This window comes from Euprymna scolopes, chromosome 9, assembly GCF_053919585.1.
Source record: "Euprymna scolopes isolate OS-2025 chromosome 9, ASM5391958v1, whole genome shotgun sequence".
NCBI lineage: Eukaryota > Metazoa > Mollusca > Cephalopoda > Sepiida > Sepiolidae > Euprymna > Euprymna scolopes.
The window spans coordinates 163,419,072-163,437,933 of NC_136490.1; the positions used below are offsets into that span (position 1 = coordinate 163,419,072).

Genomic DNA, 18,862 nt, shown 5'->3' on the forward strand with positions numbered 1-18,862 from the left:
TCTTGATCACAATTAACAGAAAATAACCATTTTACATACAGCACATTCAGCATATATATTATTCCAGTAAAGACGTGGCTTTTTCTCTCCTTTTTACTCTCTCTCCTTCTCTCCCTCTCTTTGTTTTTCTCTCTGAGATATATATATATATATATATATATATATATATATATATATATATATATATGAATGTGTGTGTATGTGTGTGTGTGTGTAATGGTTGTATATATTTGTTTCCTAGATGTAAAGGAATTCGCGTGATTGTTTAAGAGTGGTCAATGTAATACAGAGTTGATGTTTAGATTGTTTATAATAGAAACATTATTAGTTATATATGTGCATACATATTTCAGGAAAATCCCAAAAAAGCTCTAAAAAAACAAAAATCTACCGGAGCAAAGTAGGAAAGGAGCGACAAGACCATTAAAGAAATATGTAATTTTTACAACTGTTTGGTCGATGTAGTCTCTACATTTCTTTATGTGGATCTTGTAGAATTCGGGAATATTGTTGATGAACTTGGGAATCTGGACGGAATTTCGAACAGAACACTTTATTTAAATCTAAGTTCCGTAGAATATGGTTTGCTAGATGTCTTTAGTAGATCGCAGTTGTATTTTTCTGCACCCACATAGAGGTTTTAACCTTAACCTTCAAGAGCATATCACTTTGCAATTGATCTTTTTCGAAGTACTTTGATCACTGCGCCACGGAATTCAGTTGCGATTTACTTAGGATTTTAATCCATTTACGATTGCAGAACAAGAGCATACAATTTCTCTGAAGTGAATAAAAAATTTCGTTCGAAATTCCGTCCAGATGCCGAGTTCAACTGAAACCTTCCATTGTTTGGCAATATACGCCTAAAGAAGGTCGGGGGTTACACTCACCGCAATATTGTGCATATAGCACTCAAAATGATAACAGTTCCTCAAAGATACCAAACAACACAAATAACAGATTCTTCTGAAAATGTGTACCCTCTAAGCTGATTTGCCCAGATGGTTGAGAAGACACATTATCAAATCAATACAAAAACACAAAAAAGAACCTCCCACAGCAACTGCATGCCCATGACCTGCTGATCAACTATGTAGAAACGCTGAACAGTATAAATAAGATATTTACTACACGATAAATTACTGCCCGACATAAAAAAAGTGTTGAAATGAGAAAATGAAACGTGTGCTCACGAGCTCCTGACGTGAATAGGCTACAAGACAACATACAACAAGATTCCACAAGCATATATAATCAAGTATACAATATAAAATTATCAATTAAAGTGAAAAAATAATGAGAAAATACAGAATTAAACTAGCATATAGGAATAAGATACATGCAATTATTTTCCAAGAATATTGCCCAGCACCACTAACGTTCATCCTAGCGATGATGTATCTTATAGGTACGGGCGAAAATGGAAAAATAAAGATAGGGGGACCTAGTTTTGAAAGCCGGTTTGTCATAATTTTTCTGTAGGCTTCCGACTATTTTTTTTATTGTATTTGAGAGATTAAAGATTAAACTTAATTTTCAAAAGGAGAAATATATTTTTACATGTGAAAAAAAGTTATGAAAAATGTTTTCACGGCGAGCTAACCAACTCATCTAAATTTTGAACTTAAATAAATTAATTGTAAAAATCCTTTAACGGTTTTAAAATCCTTATATTAGTTTTCTAGTTCTATTTCAAAGTATTAGTAAAGTCATAAGATATTCAATTAAATAAAAACACGTTGTTTGTACAAAAAAGAGCTTAATTAGACCCTAAACCGATTGATTCTGCCGTTCACACATTGACAACAAACGAAAGTCTTGTAAACACGAAATATACGGAAGCCAAAAATTTCAGCTAGTCAAAAGACCGTGAAAATGACGTCATCTAATTAAGAGGTTAGAAGGGGCGCTAGTTTTTCTTTTTTCCCAGAGGTGCATCCGTATATTCCTATCCTGAGCGTTTGTATAATTTTTACCATTTTTTAATTTAATTATTTTTCTATGTTCCTGTTTTAAATTCATTTTTTTTATTATTGTTCAATATTATATAAAACTTATGTTACGCTGAAAGTTTCACATTAATTAAAACAAGAAAAATATAAAAATCTTACATAAAAACTTATGCTAAACTTGAAATTTAAAAAAAAAGTAGAAATATGTTCTGCTATTATAATTTTTTATGAAAAATCCTTGTGTTTTCAAGAAGAAAAAACAAATACTGTAACGGGCATTTGTTTCAATACGGAAGTTTACCAAAAAACACTTTTTTTAAATGTTGCTCATTCAATTAGCGTTGCTACGTAGCTTTTAATGCCTTTTAGTTGAATCATACAGAATACAGTTAGCACAAGCGATCGACGGAAGTATTTTTTATGTATTTGTTTGAGTGTTTTTTGACTGAATGGAGGCTAGGGGTAAATCTCCAATAGGTTTTTTCTAGTTTTATAACTGTTTTTACGTAAGTAACGGCTTGCAAAAGTATGTGTTTACATTTTATTGAGTGATTGTTTTGATGACAGCTAAAAATGCAAAAAAAAAACACAAACAATGGAAGCTGGTTTGATTCAGTACGATAATTTACCTGTGCATAATATTATCCTTGTTTAAATCTAGATTTATGTTATTGTTAATGCTAGTGTTTTTGAAGCGGTAGTGTAGCACGTGTTAAGCGACTCCATTAATTTAAAGTTATTCTGGGATATGAGAATGTCACGTGTTAGACAATCAGAAAGGAAGGAAAATGTAAGGGGACACTTTAATATGTTCTGTTTCGAGGAATGAAATATTAACGCTATGTCTATGGGTTTACGATTCAGTTACGGAAGGTGTCATCTAAATACATGTACATTGCATGTAATTTTACACAGTGTCGACTGGGGACGGTGGGAGGCCTTTGTAATTAGAAAAGATGGAACTACTTCGTGTGAAGATGATTGCGATAGTAATGATGGCACATCAAGGATTAAATGTAAGATGTAGTTATAACGACAAAATGTGGCTAAAATATCGTTCTGCAGTTACAAAAAGCAGTGGCTAATAGTCCAGGAATAATACATTTGTGTGTGGCATCTGTTCTTGCAAACCTACGGTATTTTGGTCCAGGTGGGAAAAACTGCGACGTTTTTATTATATACAGGATAATAATTAAAATAATTATATTAATAATGTCAATAAAAAATGAGATAATTATAAAAATAACAACACCACCAATAATAATAATAATAATAATAATAGTAATAATAATAATAATAATAATAATAATAATAATAATAATAATAATAATAATAATAATAATAATAATAAAGAAGTGATATATAATATAAAGGGAATAAAATAATAATAAAAATAAATAACTAAAAAACTTGCAATATAAAGACTAAAGATAATCATTAAAATAATGTTTAGACCTTTCTTTTAAAATTCTACATTCATTTGTGTAAAATTCTTAATCGAAAAGGAATGTTGCTTTTGGTTAATGGCTGAAGGGCAAAATAGGAAAAGATCAGCACTAACAATGGCTTTAATGTACAACTACAGAAAATGAAAAATCTCACCTCAAACAATTGGTTATCCTCGACAATGCACAATATAAATGGGATTTTTTTTTCATGCCCACCTTTGTTTTGGATACTTTTATGGTTCTTTCTCAAGTACCAATCGCGCTATTCTGCAAATACTATGCCATTCAGTGCCTACAATGAAGAATAAAATAAGAAACAGTTATATACAAGTAGTATTTGGAATTTCTTAGGACATTTTACTTATTCTGTATATTTATATTAGAAAGGTTTGAATATATAAAATATGTAAGAAATAGAAGTTTCATCTTAGAGACGTGATTGTGTATCTCGTTTGCATAGAAATTAGAGAATGTATACTTATAATCAAGCATTTATACTACATGCGAGGTGCTTTGACTCCGACCATGTAAAACATGCGTATATTTATTTTTGTCTGTATCTAGAAAGAAATGAAAATCTCATGAACGAAATATATTAAAACACAATAGCGCTAGGCTGCATCCGATTTAACATATTTATCATAGTCGTTTGAAAGACAAACATAAAAAATCAAGGTGTTACTTGCATAGACAAATTGCACACCTCCTTTTCGACGAAAATTATGCTCCCATCTTAACACTCGTCACCTGTCTTTGCATAATTTTCATCCTTTAAGTTAGAGTTTTTCTAGATTTACGTTAATCCGTTTGTATTTCAATAGAGTTGTCCATTACCCAGTTTTCACTATTTATTACAATAAAACAAACAAATTATATTGTGCAGAGAGCAACAATAATTTTAATTTCAACTCGCATTGTAGTAGACAATAAACTCGCATTGTAGTAGACAATGAACTCACATTGTAATAAACAATGAACTCACATTGTAGTAGACAATGAACTCACATTGTAGTAGACAATGAACTCACATTGTAGTAGACAATGCACTCGCATTGTAGTAGACAATGAACTCACATTGTACTAAACAACAAGCTCACATTGTAGTAGACAATAAACTCACATTGTAGTAGAAAATGAACTCACATTGTAGTAGACAATGAACTCACATTGTAGAAGAAAATGAACTCACATGGTAGTAGACAATGAACTCACATTGTAGTAGACAATGATCTCACATTGTAGTAGACAATTAACTCACATTGTAGTAGACAATGAGCTCACATTGTAGTAGACAATAAACTCACATTGTAGTAGACAATGAACTCACATTGTTGTAGAAAATGAACTCACATTGTAGTAGACAATAAACTCACATTGTAGTAGAAAATGAACTCACATTATAGTAGACAATGAACTCACATTGTAGTAGAAAATGAACCCCCATGGTAGTAGACAATGAACTCACATTGTAGTAGACAATAAACTCACATTGTAGTAGAAAATGAACTCACATTATAGTAGACAATGCACTCGTAAAGTAGTAGACAATGAACTAACATTGTAGTAGACAATGGACTCACATTGTAGTAGACAATGAAATCAAATTGTAGTAGACAATGAGCTCACATTGTAGTAGACAATAAACTCACATTGTAGTAGACAATGAACTCACATTGTTGTAGAAAATGAACTCACATTGTAGTAGACAATGAACTCACATAGTAGTAGACAATGAGTTCACATTGTAGTCGGCAATAAACTCACATTGTAGTAGACAAGGAACTCACATTGTAGTAGACAATGAACTCACATTGTAGTATACAATGAACTCACATTGAAGAAGACAATGAACTCAAATCGTAGTAGACAATGAACTCGCATTGTAGAAGAAAATAAACTCACATTGTTGTAGAACATGAACTCACATTATAGTAGACAATGCACTCGCATAGTAGTAGACAATGAACTGACATTGTAGTAGACAATGAACTCACATTGTAGTAGACAATGAAATCACATTGTAGTAGACAATGAGCTCACATTGTAGCAGACAATAAACTCACATTGTAGTAGACAAGGAACTCACATTGTAGTAGACAATGAACTCACATTGTAGTAGACAATGCACTAACATTGTAGAAGACAATGAACTCACATTGTAGTAGACAATGAACTCACATTGTAGTAGGAAATGAACTCACATTGTAGTAGACAATGAACTCGCATTGTAGTAGACAATAAACTCACAATGTAGTAGACAATGAACTCACATTGTAGTAGAAAATGAACTCACATTGTAGTAGACAATAAACTCACATTGTAGTAGAAAATGAACTCACATTGTAGTAGACAATGAACTCACATTGTAGTAGAAAATGAACTCACATGGTAGTAGACAATCAACTCACATTGTAGTAGACAATGAACTCACATTATAGTGGACAATGCACTCGCATAGTAGTAGACAATGAACTCACATTGTAGTAGACAGTTAACTCACATTGTAGTAGACAATGAACTCATAGTGTAGTAGACAATGTACTAACATTGTAGTATACAATGAACTCGCATTTAGTTCACAATATACTCACATAATAATAGAAAATGAACTTGCATTGTAGTAGAACATTTACTCATATTGTAGTAGAAAATTAACTAGCATTGTAGTAGACAATAAACTCACATTGTAGTAGACAATGAACTCACATAGAAGTAGACAAGGAACTCACATTGTAGTAGACAATGAACTCGAATTGTAGTAGAAAATAAACTCACATTGTAGTAGACAATAAACTCACATAGTAGAGAATGCACTCAAATCGTAGTAGACAATGAACTCACATTGTAGTAGACAATGAACTCACATTGTAGTAGACAATTAACTCACATTGTAGTAGACAATGAGCTCACATTGTAGTAGACAATAAACTCACATTGTAGTAGACAATGAACTCACATTGTAGTAGAAAATGAACTCACATTGTAGTAGACAATAAACTCACATTGTAGTAGAAAATGAACTCACATTGTAGTAGACAATGAACTCACATTGTAGTAGAAAATGAACCCCCATGGTAGTAGACAATGAACTCACATTGTAGTAGACAATAAACTCACATTGTAGTAGAAAATGAACTCACATTATAGTAGACAATGCACTCGTAAAGTAGTAGACAATGAACTAACATTGTAGTAGACAATGGACTCACATTGTAGTAGACAATGAAATCAAATTGTAGTAGACAATGAGCTCACATTGTAGTAGACAATAAACTCACATTGTAGTAGACAATGAACTCACATTGTTGTAGACAATGAACTTATATTGTAATAGACAATGAACTCACATTGTAGTAGAAAATGAACTCACATTGTATTAGACAATGCACTAGCATTGTAGTAGACAATGAACTCACATTGTAGTAGACAATGAACTCACATTGTTGTAGAAAATGAACTCACATTGTGGTAGACAATGAACTCACATTGTAGTAGACAATGAACTCACATTGTAGTAGACAATGAACTGACATTGTTGTAGACAATGAACTAACGTTGTAGTAGAAAATGTACTCACATTGTAGTAGACAAAGAACACACATTGTAGTAGACAAGGAACTCACATTGTAGTAGCCAATAAACTCACATTGAAGTAGACAATGAACTCACATTGTAGTAGACAGTGAACTCACATTGTAGTAGACAACGAACTCACATTGTAGTAGACAATTAACTCACATTGTAGTAAAAAATTAACTCACATTGTAGTAGACAATGTACACGCATTGTAGTAGACAATGAACTTACTTTGTAGTAGACAATAAACTCGAATTGTAGTAGACAATCACTCGGATTGTAGTAGACAATGAACTCACATAGTAGTAGACAATTAGTTCACATTGTAGTCGACAATGAACTCACATTGTAGTAGACAAGGAACTCACATTGTAGTAGACAATGAACTCACATTGTAGTATACAATGAACTCACATTGAAGAAGACAATGGACTCAAATCGTAGTAGACAATGAACTCGCATTGTAGAAGAAAATAAACTCACATTGTAGGAGAAAATGAACTCACATTATAGTAGACAATGCACTCGCATAGTAGTAGACAATGAACTCACATTGTAGTAGACAATGAACTCACATTGTAGTAGCCAATGAAATCACATTGTAGTAGACAATGAGCTCACATTGTAGTAGACAATACACTCACATTGTAGTAGACAAGGAACTCACATTGTAGTAGAAAATGAACTCACATTGTAGAAGACAATGAACTCACATTGTAGTAGACAATGAACTCACATTGTAGTAGAAAATGAAATCACATTGTAGTAGACAATGAACTCGCATTGTAGTAGACAATAAACTCACATTGAAGTAGACAGTGAACTCACATTGTAGTAGACAAGGAACTCACAGTGTAGTAGACAATGCACTAACATTGTAGTATACAATGAACTCGCATTTAAGTTCACAATATACTCACATAATAATGAACTTGCATTGTAGTAGAACATTTACTCATATTGTAGTAGAATATTAACTAGCATTGTAGTAGACAATAAACTCACATTGTAGTAGACAATTTACTCACATTGTAGTATACAATGAACTCACATTGAAGTAGACAAGGAACTCACATTGTAGTAGACAATGAACTCGCATTGTATTAGACAATAAACTCACATTGTAGTAGACAATAAACTCACATTGTAGTAGACAGTGAACTCAAATCGTAGTAGAAAATGAACTCACATTGACGTAGACAATGAACTCAAATCGTAGTAGACAATAAACTCACATTGTAGTAGTATATGAACTCAAATCGTAGTAGACAATAAACTCACATTGAAGTAGACAATGAACTCACATTTTAGTAGACAATAAACTCACATTTTTGTAGAAAATGAACTCATATTGTAGCAGACAATGAACTCACATTGTAGTATACAACGAACTAACATTCTAGTATACAATCAACTCACATTGTAGTAGACAATGATCTCATATTGTAGCAGACAATGAACTCACATTGTAGTAGACAATGAACTCACATTGTAGTAGAAATTGTATTCGCATTGTAGTAGCCAATGAACTCAGATTGTAGTAGACAATTAACTCACAATGTAGTAGACAATGAACTAGCATTGTAGTAGACAATGAACTGGCATTGTAGTAGACAATGAACTCACATTTTAGTAGACAATGAACTCGCTTTGTAGAAGACAATGAACTCACATTCAAGTATACAATGAACTCACATTGTAGTAGACAATGAACTCACAGTGTATTTGAAAATTGACTCACCTTTTAGAAGACAATGAACTCACATTGTAGTCGACAATGAACTCACATTGTAGTAGACAATGAGCTCGAATTGTAGACGACAATAAACTCACATTTAAGTAGACAATGGAGTCGCATTCTAGTAGACAAGGAACTCACCTTGTAGAAGACAAGGAACTCATATTGTAGTAGACAAGGTGCTCGTATTGTAGAAGACAATGAACTCGCATTGTAGTAGACAATGAAGTCGTATTGTAGTAAACAATGAAGTCGCATTGTATAGAAAGTGAACTAACATTGTAGTAGACAAGGAACTCACATTGTAGTAGACAATGAACTCACATTGTAGTAGACAATGTACTAGCATTGTAGTAGACAATGAACTCACATTGTAGTAGACGATGAACTAGCATTGTAGTAGACAATGACCTCACATTGTAGTATACAATGAACTCACCTTCTAGTAGACAATGAGCTCACATTGTAGTAGACAATGAACTCACATTGTAGTAGACAATGAACTCACATTGTAGTAGAAAAATAACTCACATTGTAGTAGACAATAAACTCACATTATAGTAGACAATGACCTCACATTGTAGTAGACAATGAACTCACATTGTAGTAGACAATAAACTCACATTGTAATAGACAATGAACTCACATGGTAGTAGACAATGAACTCACATTGTAGTAGACAATGAACTCACATTGTAGCAGAAAATTAACTCACATTGTAGTAGACAATGCACTAGCATTTTAGTAGATCATTAACTCAAATTGTAGTAGACAATGACCTCACATTGTAGTAGGAAATGAACTCACATTGGAGGAGACCATGCACTCGCCTTCTAGTAGACAATCAACTCACATTGTAGTAGTAGACAATAAACTCATATTGTAGAAGTAAATTAACTCACATTGTAGTAGACAATGAACTCTAATTGTAGTAGACAATAAACTCACATTTTAGCAGAAAATGAATTCAAATTGTAGTAAACAATTAACTCATATTGTAGTAGACAATGAACTCACATTCTAGTAGACAATAAATTCACATTGTTGTAGAAAATGAACACACATTGTAGTAGACAAGGAACTAACATTTATTAGACAATGAACTCACGTTGTAGTAGAAAAGGAACTCACATTGTAGTAGACAATGAACTCACATTGTAGTAGACAATGAACTCACATTGTAGTAGAAAAAAATCTCACATTGTAGTAGACAATGCCCTCGCATTGTAGTAGACAATGAACTCACATTGTAGTAGAAATTAGTTCACATTGTAGTCGACAATGAACTCACTTTGTAGTAGAACATAAACTCGCATTGTAGTAGAAAATGAACTCACATTGTAGTAGACAATGAACTCACATTGTAGTAGACAATAATCTCACATTGTAGTAGACAATGAACTCACATTATAGTAGACAATGGACTCAGATTGTAGTAGACAATGAACCCGCGTTTTAATTAACAATGAACTCACATTGTAGTAGACAATGAACAAGCATTGTAGTAGACAATAAACGCACATTGTAGTAGGCAATGAACTCACATTGTAGTAGACAATGAACTCACAGTTTAGTAGGCAAGGAACTAACATTATAGTAGACAATGAACTCGCATTAAAGTAGACAATGAACTCACATTGTTGTAGATAATACACACGAATTGTAGTAGACAATAAACTCACATAGTAGTAGACAATACACTCACATTGTAGCCGACAATGAACTCGCATTGTAGTAGACAATGAACTCACATTGTAGTAGGCAATGAACTCACATTGTAGTAGACAATACACTCACATTGTAGCCGACAATGAACTCGCATTGTAGTAGACAATGAACTCACATTGTAGTAGACAATAAACTCACATAGTAGTAGACAATACACTCACATTGTAGCCGACAATGAACTCGCATTGTAGTAGACAATGAACTCACATTGTAGTAGGCAATGAACTCACATAGTAGTAGACAATGAACTCACATTCTAGTATACAATGAACTCACATTTAAGTTCACAATAAACTCACACATTAATAGAAAATACACTCGCATTGTAGCCGACAATGAACTCACATTGTAGTAGACAATGAACTCACATTGTAGTAGACACTGAACTCACATTGTAGTAGACAATGAACTCATTTTGTAGTAAACAATGAACTCGCATTGTAGTAGACAATAAACTCACATTTTAGTAGACAATGAACTCACATTGTAGTATACGATGAACTCACATTCTAGTATACAATGAACTCACATTGTAGTAGACAATGAACCCACATTGTAGTAGACAATGAACTCACATTGTAGTAGACAAGGAACTCACATTGTAGTAGAACATTAACTCACATTGTAATAGAAAATTTACTAGCATTGTAGTAGACAATGAACTCACATTGTAGTGGACAAGATACTTGCATTGTTGTAGACAATAAACTCACATTGTAGTAGACAATGAACTCACATTGTAGTATACAAGGAACTCACATTGAAGTAGACAATGAACTCAAATCGTAGTAGACAATGAACTCTCATTGTAGTAGAAAATGAACTCACATTGTTGTAGACAATGAACTCAAATTGTAGTAGACAATTAACTCGCATTGTAGTAGACAATAAACTCAAATTGTAGTAGACAATAAACTCACATTGTAGTAGACAATGAACTCACATTGTAGAAGACAATGAACTCACATTGTAGAAGACAATGAACTCACATTCTTTTATACAATTAACTCAAGTTGTAGTAAGCAGTTAACTAATCACACTGTAGTAGACAATAAACTCACATTTTAGTAGACAATGAACTGGCTTTGTAGTAGACAATGAACTGGCATTTAGTAGAAAATGAACTCACATTGTAGAAGACAATGAACTCACATTCTTGTATACAATGGACTCACATTGTAGTAGACAATGAACTCACAGTGTAGTTGAAAATTGACTCACCTTTTAGCAGACAATGAACTCGCATTGTAGTAGACAATGAACTCAGATTGTAGTAGACAATGAACCCACATACTAGTAGTCAATTAACTCGCATTGTAGTAGACAATAAACTCACATTTAAGTAGACAATGAACTCACATTGTAGTAGACAAGGAACTCACATTGTAGTAGACAAGGAACTCGCATTGTAGTAGACAATGAACTCGCATTGTAGTAGACAATGAACTCACATTGTAGTAGACAATAAACTCACTTTCTAGTATACAATGAATTCACGTTGTAGTAGACAATGAACTCGCATTGTAGTAGACAATGAACTCGCATTGTAGTAGACAATGTACTCACATTGTAGTAGACAATGAACTCACATTGTAGTAGACAATTAACTCGCATTGTAGTAGACAATGAACTCACATTGTAGTAGACAATGAACGCACATTGTAGTAGACAATGAACTTACATTGGAGTAGACAATGTACTCGCATTTTAGTAGACAATGAACTCAGATTGTAGTGGACAATGAACTCGCATTGTAGTAGACAATAAACTCACATTGAAGTAGACAATGAACTCGCATTATAGAAGACAATGAACTGACATTGTAGTAGAGAATGAACTCACATTGTAGTGGACAATGAACTCAAATCGTAGTAGACAATGAACTCGCATTGTAGTCGACAATAAACTCACATTGTAGTAGACAATGAACTCGCATTGTAGTAGACGATAAACTCACATTGTATTAGACAATGAACTCACATTGTAGTAGAAAATGAAGTCGCATTGTAGTAGACAATGAACGCACATTGTAGTAGACAATAATCTCACATTGTAATAGACAATACTCTCACATTGTTGTAGACAATGACCTCACATTGTAGTAAACAATGAACTCACATTGTAGTAGACAATGAACTCACATTGTAGTAGACAATGAACTCACATTGAAGTAGACATTGAACTCACATTCTAGTATACAATGAACTCACGTTGTAGTAGACAATGAACTCACATTGTAGTAGACAATTAACTCGCATTGTTGTAGTCAATGACCTCACATCGTAGTAGACAATGAGCTCATATTGTAGTAGACAATGAAGTCACATTGTAGTAAACAATGAACTGGCATTGTAGTAGACAATGATCTCACATTGTAGTAAACAATGAACTCACATTGTAGTAGACAATGAACTCACATTGTAGTAGACAATGAACTCACATTGTAGTAGACAATTAACTCGCATTGTAGTAGACAATGAACTCACATTGTAGTAGACAATGAACGCACATTGTAGTAGACAATGAACTCACATTGGAGTAGACAATGTACTCGCATTTTAGTAGAAAATGAACTCAGATTGTAGTGGACAATGAACTCGCATTGTAGTAGACAATAAACTCACATTGTAGTAGACAATGAACTCGCATTGTAGAAGACAATGAACTTACATTGTAGTAGAGAATGAACTCACATTGTAGTGGACAATGAACTCAAATCGTAGTAGACAATGAACTCGCATTGTAGTCGACAATTAACTCACATTGTAGTAGACAATGAACTCGCATTGTGTTAGACAATAAACTCACATTGTATTAGACAATGAACTCACATTGTAGTAGACAATAAACTCGCATTGTAGTAGAAAATGAAGTCGCATTGTAGTAGACAATGAACTCGCATTGTAGTTGACAATAAACTCACATTTTAGTAGACAATGAAGTCGTATTGTAGTAGACAAGAAACTCACATTGTAGTAGACAATGATCTCGCATTGTAGTTGACAGTTAAGTCGCATTATAGTAGACAATGACGTCGCATTGTAGTAGACAATAAACTCGCATTGTAGTAGAAAATTAACTCACATTGTAGTAGACAATGATCTCTCATTGTAGTAGACAATGTACTCGCATTGTAGTAGAAAATGAACTCAGATTGTAGTAGACAATGATCTCTCATTGTAGTAGACAATAAACTCACATTGTAGTAGACAATGTACTCGCATTGTTGTAGAAAATGAACTCACATTGTAGTAGACAATATATGCAGCCCCGCATTTTCCTTGAACACAAAACTGCGTAGCTGACGAGAGCCTAACATTATTTACGATTTACTATTAATTGGTCCCCCTTATGTTTGGCTTCAAACCGACGGTACCAATGTCTTTTTTACATTCTGTGAAATTTTACATTAATATATATATATATATATATATATATATATATATATATATATATATATATTAGTCCATTTTATTCAGAATAATTCTTTACTTTAAGATTCCTAATAATTTAATGAAAATAATGTTCAAAAATTATTTATGCAGTCGTCTCTCTCTCTCTCTCTCTCTATCTCTGTCTCTCTCCCCTTTTATTTCTCTCTTTCTCTCTCTGTATTTTCTCTCTCTCTCTCTCTTCTCCGTACCTCCTCTTGCTATCATTTAATCTTTTCTCCAAAAGTTCACATTATTACAAACAAGTCGTATTTTGGTGAAACAGTAAAATCAATGACGTAATCATATAAATAAACAACAAGAACGGAGAAAAAAGAGATACACCGATTTAACAGGCGACGTCGTAAGCGTAACATGGCATGCGAGCGACATTCCCGTTATGATTTATGAGGGTGTCGAAACATGATAAAACTTTTGCTCCTTATGACACTTAAAAGTTTTCTCTGTCTCTAGCGTTATAATAAGACAAGAAATAAACAAAGCTCTCTCTATTATTGATATTTATTGACACAATAAAAATACTTAAATCTTTGCTTTTCCAAATAGTTACTTATAAATTATTTGTATATACAACAATAATATTTAGTTACAAACAAGGCACAGTGCCACTTTGAAGTATGGAGCTACTATCGGGGACATAAATTGCAGTGGCATTATAAAAGTAGATCAGTAGAAAGATGTTTGTTCACATTACACTTTAAAATGTAAAGTACATCAGACAAACTCGCAACATCTCTTCTGTGAGATAGAGGGTGCAGGGAAGGACATTTCCTACGAGACTCCGAAGTCTATTTTTAACTCTATCAAGGCAGGACAAGTCCTTTCTAGCAGCTCCTGCCAAGATGTAGTAACAGTACTCCATCCTTGGACGTACCTGGCTCTTATATTGATAGAGAATTGCATCAGCAGTGGGATATCTACAGGATCAATAGAAAGATCATACGATTTTTCCAGCGACATTGGCAACAGATTTGATGTATGTGTTCCATTTAAGATCAGAAGTAAAGACAAACCCAGATGCTTCTCAAAACAGGAGGCCTCCCCATGACGAGAGACATCCATTTACATTGATGCCTGATGGGGACCAAAACGTTGATGATGTAAAGACAGAAGCTTGGTTTTCGATGCATTAAAAGTAACCAGCCACTTCTTTCCCCATTGTACCAGGTTATAGATCAGTGGAGATAGAATCGGAGAGAACTTGGCCGTTTACAGTCTTATATGTGCTACCATAGATAGTCGTGTCATCAGCATAAATGTCTACGAATGATGTAAGGATGTGATTTAGAAGATCATTAATGTAGATCAGGAAAAGAGTTGGGCCCAGGATCGACCCCTGATGGAATCCAGCATTAATACTGTGAGCTTCTGATTTTGTCCGATCAACTACTACTCTTATGAACCTATTAGAAAAAATTATTTGATTGAGAAGACATAGCTGGAGATATTATGAAGTAAACCTTTATATCATGCCCTACCAAAGGCCTTTGATATGTCAAGACCGATTGCCCTAGAAAGGTAGCCTCCGTCGAGAGATTCGCTAATCTTTGAGATATAACTGTAAGCACATCTGCTGTAGATCTACCAGAACGGACACAATATTGTGTGCCATTAAGAAGGTTATTTTTGCTGAGATGGTAGATTACTTCTGTATTTAACACAGATTCCAGCAACTTACTCATGACGCACAGGAGACTTATTGGCCTGTACTAAGAGGGGGATGAGCGATCACTTATATCCTTAAATACGAGGCATACTGATGAGATTTTCCAGGGTGATGGGAACAAATTCTCCTTAAGACAACGTTTAAACAGTTTTGTAAGGATGGGCACTAGTTCTGGTTGAGGATTTTGTAGTACTATAATTGGAATATCGTCAGGGCCAGTTGCTTTACTGGAAGCAAGGTTTTTGATTACCTTGGAAACATCACGTACAGATATTTCTATATCACATAGTGTGTTTTCTGATACAGGAAGAAATATTGGGGGTTGGCGGCCTTGGTCGCAAAGGGTAGAACTAGCTGCAAAGTTTCCAAAGGCAAGAGTTCGGCTTTGTCTGATGCTGACGAAGTTAACTCAGGTCCATTGATAATAGTTGGGATAGAGCGCACGCTTCTGTTCAGGATTCTGTTTGCAATTTGCCAAAACTGGTGGGAACCAAGCCGCTGCTCAGCTACTTTTGACTTGACGGACTGAGCATACACATCTCTTGCGTTCCTTATTACTTTCTTACAATTGTTCTGGCAGTCCTGAAAGCGACTTTGGTTTCCATGAATCTATTACGTTGGATGCAATAGAAAAAGCGCAATGGCCGCAGCAAATTCTGGAGAGAATCAATGACTGGCTGTTAGGTTTTTGCTGGAACTTTTCCGAGGGTATGAAACGGTCTATATCTACAATGTACCATTCCGTCATATATGATACTATAGAGGGCACTTCCTTTTTAAACATGGAACGCAGAGGTAGATCCGATATAAATGAACGGAACCTACCCCAGTCAGCCATAGTGTATCGATATACTGTACGATGAGAGTTACGTCTGAGAACTTATTACATTTCATTTTTATCTTAACTGATAGAACAGAGTTGTCGGAAGATCCAAACGGAAACTGAACACAGTTCAGGGCAAGTTCTAAGGAAAAGGTCTAGGAGACTCGCATACATGTCGTCAGTGTCGGGCATACGGGTGGGTTCGTGAACAATCTGTGTGGTCATAAGCAATGGAGAAATCATAACAGAACTTTCCCTCATAATCGGTCTTGTTTGAGTGGGTCGAACATTTCACATTGTGAACAGTGAACTCTCCACATACGTGAATGTTAGCTGAAGCATGATCAGCTATGTTATTTTCTCAGATATGGTTTTAAACTCCGCTGCTGTGGGGACGATACAGAGTAAATACAGATGCAGTAGTGTGAGTAAGCGCAACCCGGAAGCACATATAGGGTAAGTTAGGATCTTCTCTGGAGATGTCCCTACCAAATGGAAATCCATCTTTTATGTAGGCACATATTCCATGCCCATGGCGATCTCGGGGGTCAGATTTGGAAGTTAGTTAGAGTACCTTTTAATTACGAACTCATCTAGGAAAATAGTGTGTCCAATTCCAGTTTCGCTTAGAAAAAATAAGTCTGCTTTAGTCTCCTGTAATTGGGTTTCAACCTCTGGAAGGTTAGAACATAGACCCCTGATGTTCGAGAAGGAGACATAGTAACGGGGGTCTACGTTGGAACTTGGAGATCCGGGTTTAATCTTGTATTTGTTCTTGAAACTTGTCATGATGGAGTTTTGGAATTTGTGGTCTAAGTCGTCAGACTTGCATAGAGTAGGACATAGAGGGAAACTAAGAGATAAAAAGAAACGAAGAAATTTTTGTAAAACATGATAAGTTAAAGCCGTAACAATTGACCATTAGTATGGCATCGAGAGACCCAACCAGAAACTACTGCATGGTCCAGAATCCATTCACTAAATGGCAATATAGCAGTCCCAGTACTTTGTGCATGCTGATAGGACACCCTCCTTAGTCGTTAATTCAAGGTTCGGGTCCCTGACTATCAGGTGAATAACGTCATCACAGATATAACGTTTACATCCAGCACCCTTACTAGTGACATTGCTACAAGGATAGACATAGAAACAGAAAATTTCCGAAATCTCTGGCTACTGATCGCGCAAACTACTGCCAACCTATAATACAGCTTTTTCTTCTCCCTTTGTCAGAAAAATCACTCATTAAAAAAGGGGGACTAAGGGACAAATAAAGAGAAGCCAGAGTAATGGGAGCTGCCGATAACGCATCCACAATGCGTTCTCTACTGTCCATTAAAAATATTCTATTAAATATTGGACTTAAAAGTCCGATTGGCGTGTTTAAGGGAAAGTATGGTGATAGATTCCCTCTATGGAACTGAAATTGAATACAATTGCCTAATCTATTTATGCAATCAACTAAGGAGGTAAAATAAATATTTATAGACAAGAAACGCTAATTATTAAATAAAATGTAATAAATGTAAAAAAAAACAATTAGAAAATTAAATATAAACTAAATACTAAAATAAAATGCAGTTATTAACATATTAATCTAAAAAGATAAAAAGTAAATTTAATATAGCAGTGACTTATCTCGAAAAGTTCAGTCTCCAAAATGCGAACTGTTGAAGGGAACTTAGTTTTAAAAAGAGCAGCGTTCCAAAGACTTTAAAAAATTAACCGTTAAAACAAAAGCGTGATCGTATTCTGAACTTCTGCTAGTGATGTTTTAAGGAATTGCGAGATAAAATAAAAGCACACGGGGGTCCGTAAAGAAAACATAATAATATTGAGTCTATGCTACCTTAAAGATCAACTTTGTAGATATAATAAACATTTATGGACGAGAAACGCTAATTATTAAATAAAACAATCAGAAAACTTCATGATGTTGTAACATAATATGCCATAAAATTTACTATCTATTTAAATTTACATAAATTTTAATGGGCGTTTAATACATTTATTACATTAAAATAGATTAAATTTTTAACAACAAATGTTCATAAAATATTAAATGCCTTTAATTTCTTTAATACTGATTAGGAAGGAATTATAATTGTTAGAAGTCATACACAGTTATATTGTCATGTTAATTTAGAGCTGCTGTTATAACGTCCAGATTTATAGGGATCATACTTGCGTGGGGATTTGGCAGGAAGGTGTTCATTTTCACATTGTATTTAAAATTCTGCAGATTAGTACGGTCGAATAAACATTGAAAAACCAATTGTGATTAAAGTACGCCGAACTAAGTTCACTGAACAGATAAAGATCTTCGATTCTTTAATATGTTCCGAAATTTAGTTAAATTCCGATATCGGTCATATTGTCAATATGGTCTCAGTAAGTAGTGCAAAAGAATAATGCAAGGGGTCTGAGGAAATGAATATGTAGTAGCTTTTACTAAAAAGGGGCGTGATTGTACTACTAC

The 18,862-nt window shown here is 34.1% G+C and overlaps 1 protein-coding gene across 4 annotated transcripts in view; it reads right to left on the bottom strand.

Moving 5' to 3' along the window:
- The window catches only part of LOC145284964 (FMRFamide receptor-like), a 1,154,906-nt gene that overhangs the window by 778,117 nt on the left and 357,927 nt on the right, over positions 1 to 18,862 (bottom strand). For all 4 annotated transcript variants that reach the window (XM_080134068.1, XM_080134067.1, XM_080134066.1 and 1 more), the window contains exon 2: positions 3,555 to 3,692. The gene's annotated coding sequence lies outside the window, so the exon portion shown is untranslated. The remainder of the gene's footprint in view (positions 1 to 3,554; positions 3,693 to 18,862) is intronic.